General features: G+C 39.5%; 2 non-coding genes across 2 annotated transcripts; both read left to right on the forward strand.

Annotated features, from left to right (window-relative positions):
- The first annotated feature begins 102 nt into the window (after nt 1–102).
- On the forward strand, nt 103–222 carry LOC138141061 (5S ribosomal RNA). The gene has a single exon (XR_011162957.1). It is a non-coding gene; the product is annotated as a 5S ribosomal RNA (ribosomal RNA).
- Nucleotides 223–10,391: 10,169 nt separating this feature from the next.
- Nucleotides 10,392–10,510, forward strand: LOC138141062 (5S ribosomal RNA). Its single transcript, XR_011162958.1, has one exon. It is a non-coding gene; the product is annotated as a 5S ribosomal RNA (ribosomal RNA).
- The last annotated feature ends 2,823 nt before the right edge of the window (nt 10,511–13,333 follow it).

Here is a 13,333-nt window from a genome sequence, read left to right on the forward strand (position 1 = left end):
GTGCATACGGAAACGAAACGCATCGCGTTTTGATGTTCATATTCGTGCATCGGAATGTTAAAAGCAATATATTTTACACCAACGATCACACCTAAACACCACGGCAACGGCCATACCACGTTGAAAAGCACCGGTTCTCGTCCGATCACCGAAGTTAAGCAACGTCGGGCGCGGTCAGTACTTGGATGGGTGACCGCTTGGGAACACCGCGTGCCGTTGCCCCCCAACACTTTTTGTTTTTTTTTGAAATCCATAGCAACCACCGAACCGATTTGTTTTTCGTGCAGGTATTCGGAAACATGCACAGACCCGTATAATGTAGATTCATAGCTTTAAGTACTAGATAATTAAGAAAACAATTTTTTTTGTCGATTAATTGTAAACAATTGCAGAATAAAAACTCGTCAAACGGTAAAGGTTGTCGTTCGATCACCGAAGGTAAGCCACGCGGGCAGCGGTCAGCACTTGGACGGGTGACCGGTTCATTATATTCCTTCCGTGAGTTTAACAAAGATAACATATGCAAATGTCGTAAGTGCGACGAGGAAGACGGCGATCTTTTAATGTAAAAAAAATATATATTAGGTTACGCGTACATGCCACTTTGACTGCTGCTTTATTTTTTTGGTTTTTAAATAATTAGAGATCTGAATTCAACATATCAGTTCTATGTTATAATGGACAGACAATGTTGTATTCTTGGCCCCTAACACGTTAAGACCAACATAAAAACTAGAATAACTTACCATTCGTTAAACGTTAAACAATTTCGAACCACGTTTTTTTGAGCTCGAACAAACTCATAACACAACACTCATTTATTAGTCACTGGACCATTGTAAAACGAGAAGAGAGAAAAACCATGCGAAACTATTTTTAAAACGAAGAGAATAAAGGTTTTAAATGGTAGGGCTGTATGACAGACTTGTCAATTATCGTGGGGGGTACGGCTGAGATTTATGACGAAATCGAGCGGCGCCGGCGGTCGGTCACTTTCACGAAAGAGGTCTAAACACGGGTCGTTTACGATACCCTCTGGTTACTAGAAAAGTTCTAGACAGATGTTTGTCGGCTTTTCGAGGTATTTATTTGTGAGTCCAAAGACTCAATGGAGTAATATCGGACTGAAATTCCAAGATTTTGCTGTGTAATCCAAAAAACTATGTTCCTCGTAACATTTAACGATGTGTTAATTCAACTATTATTTTAATTTTTCGTATACGTATTTATACTAAAAAGTACAGCGCTTCCAACAGTGAATTGTGAATTGAAAATGTTTCAAAGAAAGATCGATAGTTTTGAAAAAAATTACATATTAATAAATTTAGATAGATTTAGAAGTATACATTGCACTTACTTTTCAAAATTATTGTACTTCTGATTTGGTTGAAATAACATAATATGTAGCAGTCATAGTCTTGTGTACATTGCAGTCGCGGCTGGTGTTGGGTAAAACCTTTATTTTTTAGGGGGTCATTACCCAAATGACCTCATGGACCAGCCGTTCCTGTTAGGTTTTATATATCAAATTGATTCGTCTGTCTTTTTCATCATGCCTTCGAAAAGCGAGCTCCTGTTTCGCCAAAGTAACTGTGACGTCAATTAAATACGATAATAAAATTCGGTTTTTCCGAACTTATTGTGAGTGAGAGCAGTGAGAGCATCTTCTTTTCGTATCCCACCTCCACCCGGCGGCAGTAGTGCAGTGCTTATCAACATAATTACCGGCGTCTCGCCTCCACATTTTGACTTTTTTGTGTTTTATGTGTTCTCTAAGTCCAAAATTTTTAAATTTTTAAAAAGAGATTGCGGTACTATTCCTGTTGCTGAAATTATAATAATATATTTATTAATTTTTGTATTATATGTCTGTGTTATATTGTGTGAATTTGGAACAGCTATATCTAAAAGATATGCTTGCTTTTGTTGTTTATTTAAAATAATAATGTCTGGTCTGTTATGCTGAATGTGAATGTCAGTTAAAACTGTGCGATCAAAATATAATTTGTAATTGTCATTTTCTAAACAACTTTCTGGTTTATAAATGTAATGTGGTTGTGTATCCTTTAATAAATTGAATTTAACTGCTAAATTCATGTGTATAATTTTTGCGAATATATCATGACGTTTTTTATATTCGCTGTGAGCCAAAACGGTGCAAGATCTTGTATTGCAAATATAAAACCCTCAGCTCTTTAAAATATCTCCCATGTAAAGACTTTTGTTTTATATTTGCTATAGTGTCATATCACGAGCTCTATTGAGAAAATAATTTTTTAGTGAAGCAATTTGATTGTGTTGTAGAATTTCTAGATTTGAAAAACCCCTACCACCATTTTCGCGTGGTAAATTAAATCTTTCAACAGCAGATTTGGGGTGATGTTTACAAAATTTTGTAAAGAGAACTCTAGTTTGAATATTTATATTCTTTAAATTAGTTTTGGACCATTTTATAACACCAAAAGAATAGATTTAATTTGATTTGATTGATTAATACCTAAATATTTATAAAATTCTCCTTTATTTAAATTTTTAATGATTTCTCCTTCTTTAGTTATATATTCTAAATTTTCGTAATGACCACGACATATTGATTGATTTTCAGTTATTGTTAAGTTTTATGTCATCCATATAAAGAAGGTGATTTAATTTAATATTAATTTTATAAATTTTAAGAATTTTAATTAACCATGAATGTGGTACTGAATCATAGGCTTTTTTGTAGTCTATGAATTGTTGTTGCATTATTTTCCAAACGTTTGAGACTTAAAATATTCGTCAAATGTTCTTCTTTTTTTAAATCAGAATACCCCTGACAAATCCGAACATTTTGTTTTGCGGTAGATAAAAGTAAACATGGGCCAAGACAGAATATTAATATTCGGTGTGGAATTTTCCTGCGTTCTTGTTCATTTCTATCGAAGTGCTCACGAAAAGTTGTGAATATCAACACTTTGTAATTGTCGTAGTGAAAAATAAAAAAGATAGCTATGGGGCACAACTTATTTCGCACTTCATTAGAAAAGTAACAGTATTAAAATAAAAAAAATATTTTTCTAAATTTCGAACGTTAGGTCTATCCTGACCAGCCGCCAATTAGTGGTATTATTTTATTTTTTGCTGTTTTCCACAATAGTTATTTTTATATTAAATCATTGATTCAAAAAATTGAAATTAAAAATTCAAATTTTTGAAGGAACTCTGAAGTTTCAATGCAGTGACCATGTTGCTAGGTAACTAATAAAAAACAGTGCGTGAAATGAAAAACAGAAATAGTCGTATGCGTTTTGTATGGTTTCTATGGTTTCGATCTTACTAACAATGCAATGAAAATGACCCACTTCAGGCACAGATAACTATGCGTGAATTTCAATTTTTTGAATCAATTATATAAAAACAAAATTGATTTGGCGGCCGCTACACAAAAGTGGTGGGAGGCGAGAACCTGTTTCCGCCGGTCAATTTTAAAATTAATAAATTTTCCCTGGATACGTATTCGACTTATCCGGTACGAGTTATTTTTAAATTAACTTAATGGCCCGTTGCTCTTGTTCTTTTTACATTGAATATGCGATGTTTTGGCATCGTTAGCAATAGTACAATACTCACGCATTTTTAATCTAAAATTAACAAAACTTGAATGGATCGGGATTATCACACTTCTGAATTGAAGTTTTCATTCGTTTAAAATATAATTGATAGTAATACGTAATGCGGATTGCCTAAACGTTGCTTCCATCACGTCAACATCACACATTCACGTTCGCCCGTAGAAATGGCGTGATGCACACGAAATCGATCCAAAAAGGCTCATAATATTTGTGTCACGCGAATCTACGTCGAAAACTAGAAAAAAAAAAAATTCAATTCGAATTTCAATAATCGAAACGATGCGTCGTCGATACTAAACGTAGGTAGTAACTAAAGTGTGATCGGGTGCGATAAAAGTGTCCGTCAATAATCATCATCCGACAATCATTTAATAGACGAACGCTAATTTTTGGCACTCACTCGGACGACAGAACCAGTCCAGACGGAAACCGGGGCGCGGGGTGGGTGGGTGGTTGTATGTCCGTGAATCTGTCCGGCGCGCGTCAACATTTCAGTTATCGTCGCGAGAGTTAAAACGAAAGGTGGTTAGTGTGAAAGTGATGTTTTTTCGTGGAGACACGTTACGAAGGGTGAGTACCTAATATAATATAAAACCAACCGAAAACCCACAATAGTGCCCCGGTTTATTATCGTGAATAGGTGTTTGGTAAATATTTTCTGTATTCCAACTAGCAAGTCTTTTATCAAAAAACTCCGGCAACATGGCTATTGTGGTATTGTTGATACCACCTAACTGAAGAACTTAGTTAATAACTAAGTCGACGATTTTATCGGGAAATTGAACGGAGAAACAAAAATAGCTCTTAGCGACAGTTGCCTGAAGTCGCAAATAACGGCGATTGACGAAATCACGTTTTTTTTATTTTAATTCCAATGAACAATACACAGGGTCACAATTATCTGTTATGTATTCTATAATGTTTTGCAAAGTAAATAATGTGAGTTGTCATGCGTAATATTAATTAGCTAAGTAATTTTTGCAAGTATTTTATGTCAGATATGCAATGTATAATAACGTAATGTTGCAAAGTATTTTAATTTTTATGCTAGGTAGAGATAATAACTCGACAATAACTCTTCTCTAATGAAAAAAAAAATAGAAAATGATTTAGGAACATAAAAAATCTCATTAAAACAGGAACAATTGAAATTAAAATAAACATAACATTCTGTACTAAAGTACAGTTTTGTTCACTCCTTTTTTCAAAGTCTTCTGTCCTCTCATTTGCACATACTGCTATTCCAAAACAGTGAAATTGTCTGTTTCAGGGAATCCTTAACGTTCCTTGCTAATGTCAACAACGTTTTCGATGAAACAAAGAGTCGGAAAAATGTCGGCTCATTGTATTCAATAACATACGCGACTACAAAACCATCTGTATCATTTGTAGGAATCGCGGTTTTTTCGATGAGAATTCGTTCTAATTTTTTCTTTCTTAAAAAAGCTAAGTAATTTTAATTTCACTAAAGATGAACATTTAGGCTATATGCTGGGTAATGCAAATCCATCAACCATCAACTAGGTTGTTCAGCAGATGTACGATTGTTTATTTGATTTCTTCTTCCGAAGAGTTGTATTCTGGCAAAATAGAAATTTATTCATAACATAACCTCAATCAACTAAATTATTTCGAATACAATAACCACATAACTACAAGTTGGATAGGCATGGGTGCAAAATACCGATAATGCATGAAACCTAATAATAATAATAATGACATAATAAAAGTTAATTAAAAATCGCTGTTTCACGTCTTTTTCTTTTTTGTTCGAGAGTTTTTGTGGTTCTGAAAAGAACCGTTTATAAATGTGTCGAAAACGAAAAACATCTATTTCGAACTGGTGTACTTGGTGACGGCTTTGGTACCTTCGGAGACGGCGTGCTTGGCCAACTCACCGGGCAACAACAGACGCACGGCAGTTTGAATTTCTCTGCTGGTGATCGTCGAACGTTTGTTGTAGTGTGCCAGACGGGAAGCTTCAGCGGCGATACGTTCGAAGATGTCGTTCACGAAACTGTTCATTATGCTCATAGCCTTACTAGAGATACCGGTGTCGGGATGGACTTGTTTCAACACCTTGTAGATGTAGATGGCATAGCTCTCCTTCCTCCTGCGCTTCTTTTTTTTGTCGCTCTTGGAAATGTTCTTCTGAGCTTTCCCGGCCTTCTTGGCTGCCTTACCACTTGTCTTCGGCGGCATTTTTCAATTCAATTCGATTCAACAAACTCGCGAACTGCTCTGACTCGTGTGCGTGCGTTAACTTTGCACCACCACCTTTCTGATAGGTAGTGTGTTCACCAGAACCCCACCTGAAAACGGGCTCCCACCAATCGTCACGTCCTATTCTCCTATCACGGAGGCTATAAATTCGAAGCACAGCTACCAGCTTTTACAATCGACGAGTCCCGTCCGTCAGTTTTATTACTTCTCGTGGTGTCTAACGAACGAACTTAAAATGTCAGGTCGCGGTAAAGGAGGTAAAGTGAAGGGAAAAGCGAAATCCCGTTCGAGCCGTGCCGGTCTCCAGTTTCCGGTGGGTAGGATACATCGTCTTCTCAGAAAAGGAAATTACGCGGAACGCGTCGGTGCAGGAGCTCCCGTCTATTTGGCCGCCGTCATGGAGTACTTAGCCGCCGAAGTTCTAGAATTGGCAGGAAACGCTGCCCGTGACAACAAGAAGACACGTATTATACCGCGTCATCTGCAGCTGGCCATCAGAAACGACGAGGAATTGAACAAACTCCTGTCCGGAGTTACGATCGCCCAAGGCGGTGTCTTACCCAACATTCAGGCCGTACTTTTACCCAAAAAAACCGAGAAGAAACCTTAAACGAACGATCGATCCATCTCCGTGGCGAAAACTCAAAATATCGGCCCTTCTCAGGGCCACTATAGCTTTTTTTTTTCGTAAAATGACCGATGCATCTTTTCTTTTTGTATTATTATCATTTACGACTGCAATGCCAAAAGGAAAGCAAGGGGTGTTTACGATCTTGGTACATTTATCAGGTAGTCAGTTAGTAATAATTGTCCGTTGTTTCTCGAAAGAACATCATGTTTCTTTTTTTTCCTCTTATTTTTATTTTGTGGTTCTGAAAAGAACCGATTTTGTATTTCGTATTTTATTCTGGTTTTCTCGAACGGTGAAGAGCGCCAGGAAATTAACCTCCGAAACCGTAGAGGGTGCGTCCTTGACGTTTCAAAGCGTAGACGACGTCCATCGCTGTCACGGTTTTACGTTTGGCGTGTTCCGTGTAGGTGACGGCATCTCGGATGACATTTTCCAAGAACACTTTCAGGACTCCGCGAGTTTCTTCGTAGATCAAACCGGAAATACGTTTCACGCCGCCACGACGAGCCAATCTTCTGATAGCGGGTTTCGTGATGCCCTGGATGTTGTCACGCAGGACTTTGCGATGACGCTTCGCTCCTCCTTTTCCCAATCCTTTGCCTCCTTTACCGCGACCGGTCATCTTTTCAGATTATTTCAACTGACACAAAATACCTGCACACCTCGTCCCTAGGAAGTCAACTACCGCAAAATTTCAACTAACGGAGCCTTATATAGATTCAACGGTTCACCATCGACCAATCGACGAAGTCAGCCGTTGACTTTGTTCACGTATAAAAGTACAATTTAATATGGCGGAATTTTTAGTACCCGTTTACCTTTCGACGCGTGCACGTCTAACGATCGTCAGAGTCGATTTTAATAATTGTCAGTTTTGTTTTTCATTCGTTTCATTCGAAATGGCCAGGACCAAGCAGACCGCACGCAAGTCCACCGGAGGAAAAGCCCCCAGGAAACAACTGGCTACCAAAGCGGCCAGGAAAAGCGCTCCCGCCACTGGCGGCGTCAAGAAGCCCCACCGTTACAGACCTGGTACCGTGGCTCTGCGTGAGATCCGTCGTTACCAGAAAAGTACCGAGTTGCTCATCCGCAAGCTTCCCTTTCAACGTTTGGTGAGGGAGATCGCTCAGGATTTCAAAACCGATTTGCGCTTCCAAAGCTCCGCCGTGATGGCCCTCCAGGAAGCGAGCGAAGCTTACTTGGTCGGTCTGTTCGAGGACACGAATTTGTGCGCCATCCACGCCAAACGTGTAACCATCATGCCAAAGGACATCCAACTTGCCAGACGTATTCGGGGTGAACGCGCTTAAATTTTTCCACATCGTGTTTCGGAAGAACAACACGAAACACGAATTTTATAACAAAAAAATCGGTTCTTTTCAGAACCTCAAACTTTACAGGCAAAAAAAAAATATATCGCCCTTCAACCGGAAATGAATAAAATAAAAATGTCAATAATCGGTCGGTCCTCTCGATTCGGGTTGGGTTGCGGTCGTTCGTAAAATTTTATTGCATCCTGTCATCACCTACCTGCCAGCTGATGCTATCTATTTTATTTGGTTTCGCCGTAAGGATAGTTTTATTTCTTTTTTTCGTCGTAGATTATCGTGTGGCCCTGAAAAGGGCCATTTGTGCGTGCCCCGTTGCCGGTAGTACGATGATGACGTCGGAACGAGGCACAGCCGAACGAACATGAGTCGAGTATCCATCCACGTTTCTCACTTTTTCCTCTTCGGCGAAGCGGCCTTTTTCACCTTGACAGGAATGGCTTTGGCTGTCTTGGGTTTGGGTGCTTTGGGTTTTTTAGTCGGACCAGCCTTGTTAGATTTCTTCGCTTTGGAAGGCGATCGGGGTTTCGGGGCGGCTCTAGTTTTCTTTTCTGCCGAGGAGGCGGCCGATTTCTTGGCTTTCGCTGCGGCGGCGGAGGCAGCGACGGCGCTCTTCTTTTCGGCAGCAGTCTTCTTCGCTTTGGGGGAGGCTTGTTTTTTGGCTGTCTTCGAGGAAGCCTTGTCGGAAGTCGTCGCGACGGCGGTACGTTTGGCGGATGATTTTTTCGTCTTGGATGCGGCGGACGAAGCGGGTTTCCTCTTGTCGGAGGCGGAGGCGACTTTGGCACCACCGGAGGTGGACGAGGCGAGCTTGAACGAACCCGACGCGCCCTTACCTTTCGTCTGAACCAGAGATCCCGACGCCACGGCGCCTTTCAGATATTTCTTGATGAAAGGGGCGACCTTTTCGGCGTCGACTTTGTAATTTGCGGCGACGAACTTCTTGATGGCCTGAAGAGACGATCCTCCGCGTTCCTTGAGTCCCTTGATGGCGTTGTTTACCATCTCGGATGTCGGAGGATGGGACGGTTTCGCCCTGGGATTTTTCGCTTTTTTCTCTTTCTTCGCGTGGGATTGAGGGGTGGCAGCGGAACCGGTGGTGACCGATGATGCTGTTTGATTTTCGACGTCGGCCATCTTTCACGTTAAAACGTTAAAAGTTAATAATAATTATTGAAAAAACACTTGCTCACACACGTACACTTCGAGCACCTCGTGAACGAGAATTGAACAAAAAAATTTTCTAAGTCTTTATAAAATAGTCGCCACTGCGGACGGAAGACTGAACGCGCACCGCGTCCGCCGTCGAAGAAATTGCAGGCCTCGGAATCGTTGCCCGCGTGATGGCATCGTCCTCTTTCCTCGATCACCATCGCCACCGTGTGATCAAGCTGGCCGAACTCGGTTTCCGAAGTTTCCCTGGAGATAGCGAAGTTCGTCTCGGAACGTCGGTGGGTTTCGAATCAGGTACACGCCCCTCCAACCACCAGCCCTAAATCCGGGTCGTCACGGTTTCGATTCGGGACCGACGGTTTACGTTTACGTCGGCGGTGCGGGGTAGACGCGTCGATTCCGGGAATCCATATTTCGTTCGCCGAAATATTGGTCCATCTCTTCCCGGAATACCGCGCCACCTTCTCGATTTTACGACATCTTCGCGTCGCCAAACGCTTCCGAAACGGTCGAAGCACAGAAAGGACCTGGTGTTCGAACCGAGGCAATTCCGACAACAGGATGCCGCGAACCGCCTCTCCGACGTTCAGGTCGATCGTTTTCGGCGGAAGTTGAAACGGGACGAGTCGACGACGGGTCCCGTTGCCGTCCGGACCCTTCGGGACGGCCGAAAGTCCGTCGAGAGGATCATCCGAAAGGAGACGGTCTTCATCGTCCGACCGATGCCGCACCTACGAGTTTTCCGATATTTTCTTCGACGGATCTTCAGGTTTTCTTCCTTTCTTCCGTCTTTCTCTCTTCGTAATTTCGTGTCCGACCTGCGTCGTCCGAAGTCGGGGTGAAGATCGAAGAAAAAACGCCAAAAATAACAACTCGTCAGCCACGCACACCGCGTTCGAATGTCTACGGTCCAACTTGGATTTTCGAAGATCGCCGAATCCGAGGGACGATAAATAATAATAATAATAATAATAATGGTAATAAATAATAATGTTAATAATAATAATAATGATATGATGATTATAACGATAATTATTATAGATAGGTAAATAGAAACACAGGTCTCCTCTCGAAAATCGGAACTTCCTGATATTACTTACATATTTCGGTCGATCCAAATGTGGGAATCTCGTCGTCGTCGGAGCAAGCAGCGCGGTAGGTGGGGTGAAATTCTGGATTTTCCACCGCCGCCGGCGGTCGAAAAATGTGCGACGCGGGAGATCGCCAGTCCGTCTAGTAGTCTCTCTTGTCGTTAGAGCGTGACGTGGTGGTTGTTGTGGGATTTCCCGTTAGTTCGGTCCGACGTCGGTCGTCAGAGGGTAAGTGCATACGGAAACGAAACGCATCGCGTTTTGATGTTCATATTCGTGCATCGGAATGTTAAAAGCAATATATTTTACACCAACGATCACACCTAAACACCACGGCAACGGCCATACCACGTGAAAAGCACCGGTTCTCGTCCGATCACCGAAGTTAAGCAACGTCGGGCGCGGTCAGTACTTGGATGGGTGACCGCTTGGGAACACCGCGTGCCGTTGCCCCCCAACACTTTTTGTTTTTTTTTGAAATCCATAGCAACCACCGAACCGATTTGTTTTTCGTGCAGGTATTCGGAAACATGCACAGACCCGTATAATGTAGATTCATAGCTTTAAGTACTAGATAATTAAGAAAACAATTTTTTTTGTCGATTAATTGTAAACAATTGCAGAATAAAAACTCGTCAAACGGTAAAGGTTGTCGTTCGATCACCGAAGGTAAGCCACGCGGGCAGCGGTCAGCACTTGGACGGGTGACCGGTTCATTATATTCTTCCGTGAGTTTAACAAAGATAACATATGCAAATGTCGTAAGTGCGACGAGGAAGACGGCGATCTTTTAATGTAAAAAAAATATATATTAGGTTACGCGTACATGCCACTTTGACTGCTGCTTTATTTTTTTTGGTTTTTAAATAATTAGAGATCTGAATTCAACATATCAGTTCTATGTTATAATGGACAGACAATGTTGTATTCTTGGCCCCTAACACGTTAAGACCAACATAAAAACTAGAATAACTTACCATTCGTTAAACGTTAAACAATTTCGAACCACGTTTTTTTGAGCTCGAACAAACTCATAACACAACACTCATTTATTAGTCACTGGACCATTGTAAAACGAGAAGAGAGAAAAACCATGCGAAACTATTTTTAAAACGAAGAGAATAAAGGTTTTAAATGGTAGGGCTGTATGACAGACTTGTCAATTATCGTGGGGGTACGGCTGAGATTTATGACGAAATCGAGCGGCGCCGGCGGTCGGTCACTTTCACGAAAGAGGTCTAAACACGGGTCGTTTACGATACCCTCTGGTTACTAGAAAAGTTCTAGACAGATGTTTGTCGGCTTTTCGAGGTATTTATTTGTGAGTCCAAAGACTCAATGGAGTAATATCGGACTGAAATTCCAAGATTTTGCTGTGTAATCCAAAAAACTATGTTCCTCGTAACATTTAACGATGTGTTAATTCAACTATTATTTTAATTTTTCGTATACGTATTTATACTAAAAAGTACAGCGCTTCCAACAGTGAATTGTGAATTGAAAATGTTTCAAAGAAAGATCGATAGTTTTGAAAAAAATTACATATTAATAAATTTAGATAGATTTAGAAGTATACATTGCACTTACTTTTCAAAATTATTGTACTTCTGATTTGGTTGAAATAACATAATATGTAGCAGTCATAGTCTTGTGTACATTGCAGTCGCGGCTGGTGTTGGGTAAAACCTTTATTTTTTAGGGGGTCATTACCCAAATGACCTCATGGACCCAGCCGTTCCTGTTAGGTTTTATATATCAAATTGATTCGTCTGTCTTTTTCATCATGCCTTCGAAAAGCGAGCTCCTGTTTCGCCAAAGTAACTGTGACGTCAATTAAATACGATAATAAAATTCGGTTTTTCCGAACTTATGTGAGTGAGAGCAGTGAGAGCATCTTCTTTTCGTATCCCACCTCCACCCGGCGGCAGTAGTGCAGTGCTTATCAACATAATTACCGGCGTCTCGCCTCCACATTTTGACTTTTTTGTGTTTTATGTGTTCTCTAAGTCCAAAATTTTTAAATTTTTAAAAAGAGATTGCGGTACTATTCCTGTTGCTGAAATTATAATAATATATTTATTAATTTTTGTATTATATGTCTGTGTTATATTGTGTGAATTTGGAACAGCTATATCTAAAAGATATGCTTGCTTTTGTTGTTTATTTAAAATAATAATGTCTGGTCTGTTATGCTGAATGTGAATGTCAGTTAAAACTGTGCGATCAAAATATAATTTGTAATTGTCATTTTCTAAACAACTTTCTGGTTTATAAATGTAATGTGGTTGTGTATCCTTTAATAAATTGAATTTAACTGCTAAATTCATGTGTATAATTTTTGCGAATATATCATGACGTTTTTTATATTCGCTGTGAGCCAAAACGGTGCAAGATCTTGTATTGCAAATATAAAACCCTCAGCTCTTTAAAATATCTCCCATGTAAAGACTTTTGTTTTATATTTGCTATAGTGTCATATCACGAGCTCTATTGAGAAAATAATTTTTTAGTGAAGCAATTTGATTGTGTTGTAGAATTTCTAGATTTGAAAAACCCCTACCACCATTTTCGCGTGGTAAATTAAATCTTTCAACAGCAGATTTGGGGTGATGTTTACAAAATTTTGTAAAGAGAACTCTAGTTTGAATATTTATATTCTTTAAATTAGTTTTGGACCATTTTATAACACCAAAAGAATAGATTTAATTTGATTTGATTGATTAATACCTAAATATTTATAAAATTCTCCTTTATTTAAATTTTTAATGATTTCTCCTTCTTTAGTTATATATTCTAAATTTTCGTAATGACCACGACATATTGATTGATTTTCAGTTATTGTTAAGTTTTATGTCATCCATATAAAGAAGGTGATTTAATTTAATATTAATTTTATAAATTTTAAGAATTTTAATTAACCATGAATGTGGTACTGAATCATAGGCTTTTTTGTAGTCTATGAATTGTTGTTGCATTATTTTCCAAACGTTTGAGACTTAAAATATTCGTCAAATGTTCTTCTTTTTTTAAATCAGAATACCCCTGACAAATCCGAACATTTTGTTTTGCGGTAGATAAAAGTAAACATGGGCCAAGACAGAATATTAATATTCGGTGTGGAATTTTCCTGCGTTCTTGTTCATTTCTATCGAAGTGCTCACGAAAAGTTGTGAATATCAACACTTTGTAATTGTCGTAGTGAAAAATAAAAAAGATAGCTATGGGGCACAACTTATTTCGCACTTCATTAGAAAAGTAACAGTATTAAAATAAAAA

Source organism: Tenebrio molitor, unplaced genomic scaffold (assembly GCF_963966145.1).
Source record: "Tenebrio molitor unplaced genomic scaffold, icTenMoli1.1 SCAFFOLD_859, whole genome shotgun sequence".
Classification (NCBI taxonomy): domain Eukaryota; kingdom Metazoa; phylum Arthropoda; class Insecta; order Coleoptera; family Tenebrionidae; genus Tenebrio; species Tenebrio molitor.